This window comes from Thamnophis sirtalis, unplaced genomic scaffold (genome assembly GCF_051295495.1).
Source record: "Thamnophis sirtalis isolate CommonGarterSnake01/CBP01778 unplaced genomic scaffold, rThaSir2_p1.2 scaffold_1, whole genome shotgun sequence".
NCBI lineage: Eukaryota > Metazoa > Chordata > Lepidosauria > Squamata > Natricidae > Thamnophis > Thamnophis sirtalis.
Window position 1 is genome coordinate 68,993,993 of NW_028261381.1, and position 12,440 is coordinate 69,006,432.

The 12,440-nt window shown below is 46.0% G+C and overlaps 1 non-coding gene across 1 annotated transcript; it reads right to left on the reverse strand.

Annotated features, from left to right (window-relative positions):
* Positions 1 to 3,129: 3,129 nt before the first annotated feature.
* On the reverse strand, positions 3,130 to 3,234 carry LOC148049522 (U6 spliceosomal RNA). The gene has a single exon (XR_015695316.1). It is a non-coding gene; the product is annotated as a U6 spliceosomal RNA (small nuclear RNA).
* Between the last annotated feature and the right edge of the window lie 9,206 nt (positions 3,235 to 12,440).

Consider the following 12,440-nt stretch of genomic DNA (forward strand, 5'->3'; position numbering starts at 1 on the left):
ATCATACCCTTCAATATTAAGTATTCTGTCATCTGTTAAATTAATCCAATCACTAATTCCCGATAAAACTACTGCTTCATAATATAGTTTTAAATTGGGTAATTTCAAGCCTCCTCTCTCACGCACATCTTGCATTATTTTTAGTTTTATTTTCGGCTTCTTTCCTGCCCATACAAATTTATTAATGCCCTTCTGCCATTCTAGCAAATTCGCATCCTTTTTAAATATTGGTATCATTTGAAAAAGAAATAAAAATTTAGGTAGAATATTCATTTTCACAGCTGCTATTCTTCCCAACAACGATAATTGTAATTTCTCCCAAATTTTCATCTCTGCCATAGTGGTTCATAATTATTCTTATATAGCTTCCCATTTGAGGTTGAAATCTAAACCCCTAAATATTTGACATTTTTGACTATTTCACATCCTGTCATTCCTTCTAATTCTTCCCTTTGTTTAGTGTTCATATTCGTAACTAGCATCTTTGTTTTCCCTAAATTTATTTTAAATCCTGACACTTGGCCATATTGATTAATTTATTAGAATTTAGAATTTGTAGGCCGCCCTTTTCCCTGAGGGGACTCAGGGCGGCTCACACAAAAACTGGGAAGGGGGAATACAGACATTAGGACAAAACATGTAATAAAATAGCAAGCAACATGCATTCATCATTCGGGAGGGGTAACTATCCTATCCCCAGGCCTGACGGGCGAGCCAGTTCTTCAAGGCTATGCGGAAGGCTTGGACGGTGGAGAGGGTACGAATCTCCACGGGGAGCTCGTTCCAAAGGGTCGGGGCTACTGCTGAGAAGGCCCTCCTCCTTGTAGTTGCCAGCCGACACAGGCTGGCCGATGGAATACGGAGGAGGCCTAATCTATGAGATCTTATCGGTCGCAGGGATGTAATTGGCAGAAGGCGGTCTCTCAAGTATCCAGATCCACTGCCATGTAGGGCTTTATGGGTGATTAATAGCACCTTGAAGCGCATCCGGAGATCAACAGGTAGCCAGCGCAGCTCGCGGAGGATAGGTGTTATGCGGGTGAATCGGGGTGCACCCGCAATCACTCGCGCGGCTGCATTCTGCACTAGCTGAAGTCGCCGGATGCTCCTCAAGGGCAGCCCCATGTAGAGCACATTGCAGTATTCCAGCCTAGAGGTCACGAGGGCCCGAGTGACTGTTGTGAGAGCCTCCCGATTCAGGTAGGGTCGCAACTGGCGCACCAGGCGCACCTGGGCGAATGCCCCCCTGGTCACAGCCGTTAAGTGGTGGTCAAATGACAGCTGTGGATCCAGGAGGACTCCCAAGTTGCGAACCCTCTCTGAGGGGTATAAAATTTGACCCCCCAGCCTGAGTGGTGGAATAATAGCCAAATCTTTGGGAGGGAAACACAACAGCCACTCGGTCTTTTCTGGGTTGAGCACAAGCTTGTTAACCCTCATCCAGTCCATAACGGCCTCAAGGCCCCGGCTCATCACGTCTACCGCTTCATTGAGTTGGCACGGGGCGGACAGATACAATTGAGTATCGTCCGCATATTGATGGTATCTAATCCCGTGCCTGCGGATGATCTCTCCCAGCGGTTTCATGTAGATGTTAAATAGTAGGGGGGATAAGACCGAGCCCTGAGGCACCCCATAATTTAGGGGCCTAGGGGACGATCTCTGCCCCCCCACTAACACCGACTGCGACCTGTCCGAGAGGTAGGAGGAGAACCACCGTAGCACGGTGCCTCCCACTCCCACCTCCCGCAGTCGTCGCAGAAGGATACCATGGTCGATGGTATCGAAAGCCGCTGAGAGGTCAAGGAGGACCAGGATGGAGGAACGTCCTTCATCTCTGGCTCTCCAAAGATCATCCATCAATGCGACCAAAGCGGTTTCTGTGCTGTAACTGGGCCTGAAGCCAGACTGGAAGGGGTCTAGGTAGTTTGCTTCCTCCAAGGACCGTTGGAGCTGGAAGGCCACCACCTTCTCAACAACCTTCCCCAGGAAGGGAAGGTTGGAGACTGGACGGTAATTATTTAGAACAGCTGGATCCAAGGATGGTTTCTTCAGGAGGGGTCTCACCACCGCCGCTTTCAGTGTGGCGGGGAAGTTCCCCTCCCGAAGGGAGGCGGTTATAACCGCCTGGATCCAGCCTCGTGTCACCTCACTGCAGTTAGTAACCAGCCATGAGGGACACGGATCCAGGACGCAAGTGGAGGTACTTACAGCTCTCATGGCCTTGTCCACATCCCCGGGGGTAACGTCCTGAAACTCAACCCAGAGCTGTTCTACTTGGTCCCCCTGTGCCTCGGCTGGAACTGCGGGGGTGGAGTCCAAGTCCGACCGAAACCGAGCAATTTTGTCCGCTAAGAATTGGGCATATTCTTCAGCTCTGCCCTGCAAGGGTTCCCCCGCCTCCCTTTTGTTCAATAGGGAGCGGGTTATCCTAAACAGGGCGGCTGGGTGGGACTCAGCGGATGCTACCAGGGTGGCTATATGCGATCTTTTTGCTGCCCTAAGTGCCCTGGTGTATTCCCTGGTGCAGGTGGTTACCATTGCCCGGTTCGATTCGGACTTATCGGACCTCCAACGGTGCTCTAGGCATCTCCTCCGGCGCTTCATCTCCCGGAGTTCCTCGGTAAACCAAGGGGGTCTCCGGGATCCACCGCCTCGGAGGAGCCGCAGTGGCGCAATCCGGTCGAGGGCCTCCGACGCTGCCGAGTGCCACGCAGCAGCCAGAGTCTCCACCGGACTGTGGGCGAAAGTGTCAGGAATAACCCCAAGCTCTGTCTGGAACCTTGCCGGCTCCATCAGACGCCTGGGGCGGAACCACCTGGTCGGTTCCTCCTCCCTACAGTGGGGGTTTGGCCTCCGGAAGTCGAGCCTCAGTAGGCAATGGTCTGACCACGACAGGGGTATGATGTCACTCCCCCTCAGACCAAGATCACAAATCCACTGCTCCGAGAGAAATACGAGGTCAAGCATGTGTCCCGCTGAATGGGTTGGGCCCCGAATTACTTGGGTCAAGCCCATGGCTGTCATGGAAGCCATGAACTCCTGCGCCCCATCAGAGTTTTCACCGAGCGACGGCAAATTGAAGTCCCCCAGGACCATCAACCTAGGGAACTTAATTATTAATCATATAAAAATATGAAACGCTTCACGAATTTGCGTGTCATCCTTGCGCAGGGGCCATGCTAATCTTCTCTGTATCATTCCAATTTCTCTGTATTGTTCCAAGCGAGCACATGATTATTGATAGCTTATTGATAGCTGAGTTGAAGTTATATGCTACATCCAAGAAAATAATACCACAAAGTTTTTAATTGGAGCTGTCTGCTACTTATTATTTTGCATATGCTCAGCACATCCTTTAACATGGATCTTGTTCAACTCAAACTCCAACAATGTGAGAAGGTTTTTACCTTTTCTTACATGGCCTATGATTAATTAATGAAGGGTCTTCTCCCCCTCCCTCTCAATGTGACTCCCTGATAAAACTACCTATATGCCAGTGATGGGTTCTCAATCCCATTGCAACCAGCGTCCACTACATGAACGTACACAGTGTCCTTACCTCTTGTGATGCCTCCACGACGCTCCAGCTGCTTGGTATCGCATTGCACAGGCGGCATGTGCTCCGTGCACATGCGCCGAAGCGCCAAAGAGCTCAAATACAGGTAAGGAGCTCAGTTGGGCAGGTGAGCCCTCTGGAGCACCGTACTGGAATGGTACCCGGTGCTCCGGGCAGGCACCAGTACACTTGTACTGGGGCATACTGCCTGTAACCCACCACTGCTATATGGCAATCCATATGCCAAGCCCTCAGTATATAATTTATATATAAACTGTTGTTCTTCTTTGGCCCCATCTAGTGGCTGGGGCCAAATACCAATCTGTATTGATTGGAAGTTGACTGGACCCTTTAAGAGTCATCTTCCCATCAACCTTCACTCCAAAAACAAATGCATCTGGGAAGCCAAACTCCATTTCCTTTAGCATTCTGAAGAAAATGAAGCACCAGGAAGAATCCAGTCTGATCTATGATACATGTTCATCTGAGGATAAAAAACCACATCCTATACATACAGCATCGCTGGTGACATTTGTTAATTGTTATGCCCACCAGCAACTCATCGCTGCTTATTTTGTATTTGAGTTCTTATTGTATATATTTCTATTTTTCTCCAGTTTCACCCCCTCTGTTCCTCTAATAAAGCAACCAACTCTATGCACATGGTCTGTTTTATTGGAGGATAGATGGGTTTAGCAAGCTGCAGAGTAACATGTAGTAAGGACAGAATAGTGAAATGGTGGCTACCCAGCAACTGGGATCTGGGATAGTGACTACCCAGTCACTGCAGTCACCTACATATGGCAATACAGAAGTCTTCACATAGTTGAGCACCTCCAGAAGACACCATGTCACATACCTAGCCATCTTCAAACAAAGCAAGGTCTCAAATCTGTAGTTTTTCCAAACAGTCATAAGCAAGTAATGCACTTACCATCACCAGTGCAAAGGCTGAAGCAGCAAAAGCAGGAGCAGCCTTTACTGATCAAGAAATGGAAATGAAAAAAGAGAGACCATGGTTAGAGACCTGAAAGAATAGAGAAAGAACCTGAAAGAATGCAGCAAGAGGCATCCTTGGAAATGGAGGAAGTCCTGTTAGAAGCTAACCTAGAGTGGCTTACCATAGAGAAAGAAATAGCAGCTGTCACAGCCAAAGACAAAGCCCCAGGAAGACATGTATGTTCTGACAATGAATGCAGCAAATGCAGCAACACGCTTGGGCCAGAAGCTGAACTCCAACATGCTTTGCAATGCATTTCAGAGTGCACCTATCAACACTTCAGGCCAAGCAGCAATGCTCACTTAGATGGAAAAGACAATCTTCAAGAAGCAAGCCAGAGATGCTACACAGTACCACTACAAGCCAATGACAAACCTCACACTTACAAACGAGAGAGCTCCAAGCAAAGCTGCATCCTACACCCAAGGTACCTGAGTCTGCAACTCAGACAGGATCGGCCTTCCTGCCAGAGCAGCATAGAAAGGGCCAGCTGAAACCAGAGACCCTTAAAAGGTATGATTACATAACACTTTTTCACCACAGTAATACCCAGTCAGATAATCAAGCCACCATAGGCTTGGCCAAGTTCTTGGGACGACATGAGTTTTATGAGGTTTAATGGTTGCCCTGAAAGCTATAGAGCCTAGCAATTTTCAAAATGCCATCAGAGGCTTAGATTTGTCATATAGTGAAGGGATACTTAATAATTAAATGGCTCAGAATTGAATCTGCGTAGCATGCAAAACAAATCAGGATAATAAATATAAACTATCCTGTGACAAGCCTTAAAATTGTCTGGGGCAGACTTGGTGAGTGTTATCATTCAGCAGAAGCAGTAGAAAATGCACTATTCAAAAGACTTGAAGACTTCCCAAAAATAGCTAACAGGCCTTATCAGAAACTTAGGGAACTTAATGACTTACTGATGGAACTTCAAGTAGATAATTTGGAAGGGGAGTTGCCAGGACTTGCATTCCTTGACACAGTCAGAGTTGTCAACCCCATTGCACAAAAATTACCCCATAACTTACAAAAGCAGTGGACCACACAAGACTCCAAATGCAAAAGAAAGTACAATGTTCCATTAATCCCCTTCTCTTTTTCCGTGGACTTTGTATCTTATTTCTAAGTCAATCAGTAGATGGGAGAACATGCCTGAATTTATCAACTCTTATTGAATGCAACCAGATTCCTAACCATAGATCTACACCAAATGCACAATTCATCACCCTCATTTGAACTGCACACCTGATATCAGAGCTCAATCCTCAGACTTAGATAATCTTGCTCCTAGGAAGAGATATCTTACAAGTCCACAAAGCAAGAACTCAGATCAATGGTTCCCACAATGCTCCATACGTCCAGAAATTAGTCCTAGGATGGGTTATTATAGTAGATGTCTATTTAGAAAGAGACCACAAACCAACCTTGGTTAACAACATGTTTACAAGCTCATTAGAGAATGAACATTTAAAAATGATGGCGCAATCAATCAAAATGGAGCTGGAAGGATCTTTGGAGGTCTTCCAATCCAGCCCCCTGCTCAAGCAGAAGACCCTATGTCACTTCAGACAAGTGACTGTCCAGTAGAACTTGAATGATCTAGGTCATAACAAGGAACTAATTAAAGGCTATTATAATACAAATTACAAAAAAGTGTCATAACTGCAATACATATTAAGGTATACTTTCAAAATGCCAATTAAAAATTTAAAAAGCTTCTGACAACTGATAATATCTACAGGCCTTTCAATCTGTCAGCTAATCAGCCTGCTTTATCCTTTATGTGTACAAGCTAAAACAATTTGAAAGAATGAGCTGTTATAACTTATCACACATTCCCACGCTTGAGGCTTTGTACAACTTGCTTTACAACCTTTAGGACAAGAAGTTGGGTGATGTAATTCTCGATAGAAACAGCTATTACTGATTTTTTTAATCTCCCAGGAGATTACAAAAACCGTATTATTCGGGGTATAAGATGCACCAGAGTATATGGCACACCAAGGTTTTGAAGAGACAAATTAAAAAAAAAAGTTTTTGCAGTCTGCAAACCTCCCCAAAAGGCCCGTTTTTCATGAAAATGAGCCCAGTTTCCCCCCCCCAAAAAGGCATTAGGAAGTTTATAGAGTGCTCCTGGGAGCTGGGGGGGGGGGAACCCAGATTTTCAGCCATCTTTTTGAGGGAAAAAGGTGAGTTTTATACTCTGAAACATATGGTAGTTATGATTTGATCATATTTGGATCTCCTGATTGGTTATTACACCCTACTCCTATTTTTCAGCCCAAAAAACACTCAGTGAAATAACTGTGAAATCACTATGTTTGGTCTAACAGTTAAGGTGTTGGCATAGAAACCAGGAGTGGTGACTCCTAGTCCCACTTTAGGAAAGCCAGCTGGATGACTTTGAGCTAGTCACTTTTTTTTAGTCCAACTCAGCTCACAGGGTGGTGGTTGTGGGAGAAATAGGAGGAAGAAAGAGTCATAGATATCTTCACTGCTCTATTTTTGAAAAAAAGCAGTAAAAGTGAGATTTAAAAAATCTAAAATAAATCTTGTTGAAGAACTCACATTTGAGACCATGAGAACTCACAAACAGATTCACCTTTAGAAATAATGGAATCTCTGATTTGGGTAGATGATGGCCTGAAAACAAATTTTAAAAAATGACCTTCTGACAATGTACCTTGCCTAGCTATATTTAGTATAAGACTTTGCAGCTGATAAACCTCCTCTCCACCTCAAGTTTGAATATTTTAGACTAACAGCAGCACTCTGTTAATAAGTTAGGATGAAACAGCATGTAGAACATCCCTTAATCAAAGTCTTAGGCACAAGCCAGCTGAGTGACCTTGAGCCAGTCACTCCCTCTCAGCCCTAGGAAGGAGGCAAAGACAAACCACCTCTGCAAATCTTGTCAAGAAAATTGAAGCACGTTGTCTCCACAAATCAAAACTGGCTATAATTGTGGAATGTGTCTGGCAAGAACAAAGAGGGCTTATTCACAGAGAATAGGCATGTGTACAGCTTGTTACAATTGTAGGTGGTTACGGGACTGATAAACAGTAGCAAAGAATTAGACACCTTGCATAGCTCAGCTAAAAGTTAGGAATGTTAATGGCCTGAAGCAAATAGAATGTGTAATAGATAATTCCCGAAACATTCATTACCCAAGATTTAGGAATAGGGACAGCTAGAGACCAATAGGATAAATTGTTAGACCATTACTAAAATATTTATTAGATTATATTTATTATTATCCTGCCTTGTTCTGCCTTCTGCTTTAGTGAAAAGCATTCTTTATCCTTTGTTCTGAGCTCTTAGCATTTTGGCCAGAAGCCCTTTTCTTGGAGTGCTTCAATAAAAGGAAACAAAACCTGCACCTTGTGTCTGGTGTCCTTCATTGGCCTGAGCACCAGGCTCAGACCTGAACTGGGGACAACAGTGGTGTTCAGCAATTAATGAAACTCCATATTACATGTAAAAGGAAGTTAGTACCCACTCCTCTCCTAGAAAAATGTAATAGTCTGGGAAATATTGAAAAGGCAGAGTATTATATTTCCCTGGATAAGAAATGGGGAAACATGTTTTTAGGCAGGAAACAGACTCATTCTTTTTTTTCCCCATAAAGCTTTTTATTTTTCATTTTCATAACATATAATCACATATATACTCTTAGATAGCCAACATCGTATTGTATTATTAAATGTTTATATCAATTCATCTTACCATCAAGTCCCCATAAGAAAAAGAAAAAAAAAACCAGTTATTGGCTCTTCTGCTCTCCATGTACTATTTGTTTCTTCTCTTTCTTCTCCCTCTCTCACCCCCTTCTTTTTCTTCTCTCCCTCTCATCCCCCTTCCTACCTCCTTTCTTCTCTCTGTCCTCCTTCCCTTCTCTACTTCCTCTTCCTCTTTCCTACTCCACTCTCCCCTTTCCACTCTTCATCTCTCTCCTCCTCTTCCCCGCTTCTACCCTCTCTCCTATCCCTCTCCTTCCCTTACCTCTCTCCTTTTCTTCCCACTCTTCATCTCATTTGATTGGTGTATTTCAGCTTCTGAGCAAGCTCCATTTTATGTTGATGGTATTTATAGTTCCTTTTCAATATAGATATGCTCAACCAGACTTGGACTCAAAGGACAACCTAAAGAATTGCCCTTGCATGGCCCCATAGGAGTCTGACAACCAATCAGAATACATTTCTTGCACAGGAACAGGAAACAGGAAGATGAGGCCAAACAGAGAGTATAAAGCCAGGAACTTTTAGCTCTTCTTCCTCTTTTCTTCTTCACCCAACATCTTGGAAGCACGTGATCCCCCTTTTCTGTTCAGGAGCTCAAGCCATGTGATCCTGTCCACCATTAAACCATCTTTCCAAGCAGCCTCCATGTTTCCAGTGTCTTTTTCCCCTGGACATTTCTTCCAACAATGTTACGTAAAAGACAACCATCTTTGGCACATTTAAGAAGCTTTGGCAGTAATGCATGGGTGCACATTCCCAAAACAAATAGAAGGAAAGGAGAGCCAAAGGCAAGGAAATCAAAACATAAAGATTATCAATTGGGGTCAAAGGCATATAGATTTACAGATAGACACAAACATATTATTTGATGCAAATTTTTCTGAAGATGAGAATTGGGAAAAGGTACATGCCAATACCAATTTTTTTTTATTCCTGTTAATCTCCAATAAATGAACATTCACAGTCACATTCGATAGAAATCCGAGAGTAGCTCAGGCTCTGAGTACAGCTCAGAGGAATGTTTGGACAGTGAGATTCCAGTGAAACAGGAACATTTTATTCCAAGGAATTCTGAAAGAGTAAACAAAGGTTTTGCTCCTGAAAGATTCACAGTTGATGCGGTAAAAGTACGTAGCATTTTTTAATGAGCCACAAAATTACTAAGAAGTATTATATTTACCTCTGGCGAACAGAAAAAATGGAAAGCTGGATCCATTGCATTTGTAACTTGAGGTTTACAGGCACAAGGTCCTGGTTATGAGTGTGATCAACCAGGAACAGTGCATAAATTTTAAAAAGCCATATATGGGTTAAAACAAGAAATTGGAAATGATGTTTAGGTACCAGTTTGAAAAAAAATGGGTTTCAGAAGAAATGAAGCTGATCCATGCTTGTATACTAAAACTTGTGAAGGCAAAAGTTCTATATTGTTAGCATTTGTGGATGATAATTGTTACATAACAAAAGAACAATCACAAATTTACTCATTTGCAAAATAACTTGAAAAGGAATTTCAGTAAAAGAGTCTAGAGAAATAAAGAACTATTTAGGAGTGGAAATAAAGAATTTACAAGAAGGAGGCTTTATAGCCATACCTAGTTTGGACTGTAACCCCCCCCCCCAAATCTTACAAAAATTCCTTTTCATGCAGAAGATTTTCACCTTCAAACATGCTGCACTGTTGAAAGATGGCCATAATTGCAAAAAAAAAGAGTGTCTATATGAAAGTGAAACATACAAATTGCAGAATGATCAATAATCCTTTTACAGGTTGTGCCACCATTCTTAAAAAGTTAACTTGTCATTAAGGTGATAAACCTGAGAGGGGGAAAACATTGAGAAATCATCTTGATGAGGCTGAGTTTCTCAACCTGCATGATTCAGATTTCTGGACATTGTTGGTTTCTTTCACAACACTTTGCACAATTGTGTTTTATCTACCTAGCAACTTATTCTGAGCTGCTACTTTACACACTTACAAAAATGGGAATCCCAGAACATCTCATTGTTCTTATGAGAGAAGCTTATATACTGGTCAAGAAGGCTCAACATGAACAGAACATGCTGGCCCCAAAGGAGTGCAACAAGGCTCTTTACTCTCCCCTTATTTATTCAACCTCTATATTTAGGGTGACCAGATGTCCCGCATGTGGCGGGACAGGTACGACTTTTCATCATTTTTCCCGCGTCCCGCCCGGTTCTCAAAAAAACCCGCTTTATTTTGGCGCTCGCTGGCTCCCCTGCCCATCATCAGCTGCTGCTAGCTCGCTCGTTCCATTCCCCCATCTATTCTATCTACACTAAAAATCTAAGCTAGCCCAGCCTGCCGCTCACTGATTGGCCTGAACTCCAGCCAATCAGTGAGCTGGCTGGGATGAAAAACGCGGTGTGCTTAAAGTTTTCCATCCCAGCCAGCTCACTGATTGGCTGGAGTCCGCTTAGCACGCTGCATGAGTCGCAGGAGTCTCCATTTCATTTCGCCTTCGCAGCTGTTTGCTTTGTTTTGCTGCATCACTGGTGAGTAAACCGGGAATTAGTAACCTGTGCGGGGTTAGTGAAACAGCCGCCGCCCTCCTCCCCTTCCCTGTGTGCGAGAAAGGCATCTGCTCACCAAGCACCGCCGCACTGGTTCCTTTGCACCCCTCCCACCCCTCTGCCTCCTCAGACCTCCACACAAGAGCAGCGGAGCGAACGAGCGGCCACGGCTGTCATTTTAAATGAGGCTCCGCTCGCTGCTCATCCCGCTCTGAGCTGGGAAAGGGGCACTTTGGCAGGGCTTCTGCAGCACCCCCAAGGACCGTCGCACGAGGTCGTCGTCGTCATTGTTGGCTGCTGCTGCTGCTGCTGCTGAGGGCCTTTAGTAACCTGTGTGGGGTTAGTGAAACAGCCGCCGCCGCCCTCCTCCCCTTCCCTGTGTGCGAGAAAGGTGCCCGCTCGCCAGCCTGCGCCAGCCCGCTCACCCTTGGGCTTCGGGGGCAGCACCTTCTCAGCTCCGCTGCTGCTGCGCTGCTTCCTTCGTGCCCTGCGGAGTTTTCCCTGTGTCTCCCAGGTCGCGCCCGTCCTGTGTGCGAGAAACTCTGTAGGGCGCGAAGGAAGGCGCTGGGGAGGTGCTGCCCTCGGAGCCCAAGGGTGGGCAGGCAGACTGGTGAGCGGGCACCTTTCCCTGTGTCTCCCAGGTTGCGCCCGTCCTGTGTGTGAGAAAGGCACCCGCTCGCCAGCCCGTGCCAGCCCGCTCACCCTTGGGCTCCGGGGGCAGCACCTTCCCAGCTCCGCTGCTGCCACGCTGCTTCCTTCGTGCCCTGCGGAGTTTTCCCTGTGTCTCCCAGGTCGCGCCCGTCCTGTGTGCAAGAAACTCCTCAGAGTGTGAAGGAAGGCACTGGGGAGGTGCTGCCCCTGGAGCCCAAGGGTGGGCAGGCAGACTGGCGAGCGGGCGCCTTTCCCTGTGTCTCCCAGGTTGTGCCCATCCTGTGTGTGAGAAAGCCGTCCGGGCCAGCTTTCCCAGCCTCCTTTCTGTGCCCCTGCCCCGGTTCCACCTCTTCTGGCTGGCGGCCAACAGGAGGGAAAGGCAGGAGAAAGAGTGAAGGCGATGATGGCGCTGCTCTTCTCTGCCCTCCACGTGGTGTTGGGCCTTTTTTTCGCCATCAGCAGGGGATCGCCGGAGACGCCCACCGGCAGATGGTGAGCAGGGCGCCTCTGAGGTGGGAGGGGAAACTAGTCCGGGCGCAGAAGTAGGGAAGGGAGGGAGCGCAGCACTAATGGAGGATGCTCTTTCTCCGTCGCGATCTCCTCTTTTTATCTGTGACCACGAGCCATTTCTTGTATGCTGCAAGGAGAGGCAGAAGCCAAGAAGAGCCGGGCCTGCCTTCTCGCTACCCCCGCTCCGCCCCAGTCACCGGGGATGGGGACAGCTCTCCGCTAGACTCGCTGCCAAACTGGACGGGGAAAGGAGAAAGCTGTTCCCACCAGCCGAAGTCAGAACCATGCTGTGACCAAAGTTTGGAGAAAAATGGTTTGTGTTTGTGTGTGTGTGTGTGTGTGTGTGTGTGTGTGTTTGATTGAGCGAGGGAACTGCGCCTATTTAAAAAAGGTAAATTATTGCAAACATGATCAGTCAAAGATAAGTATGGGGACAGGTTGG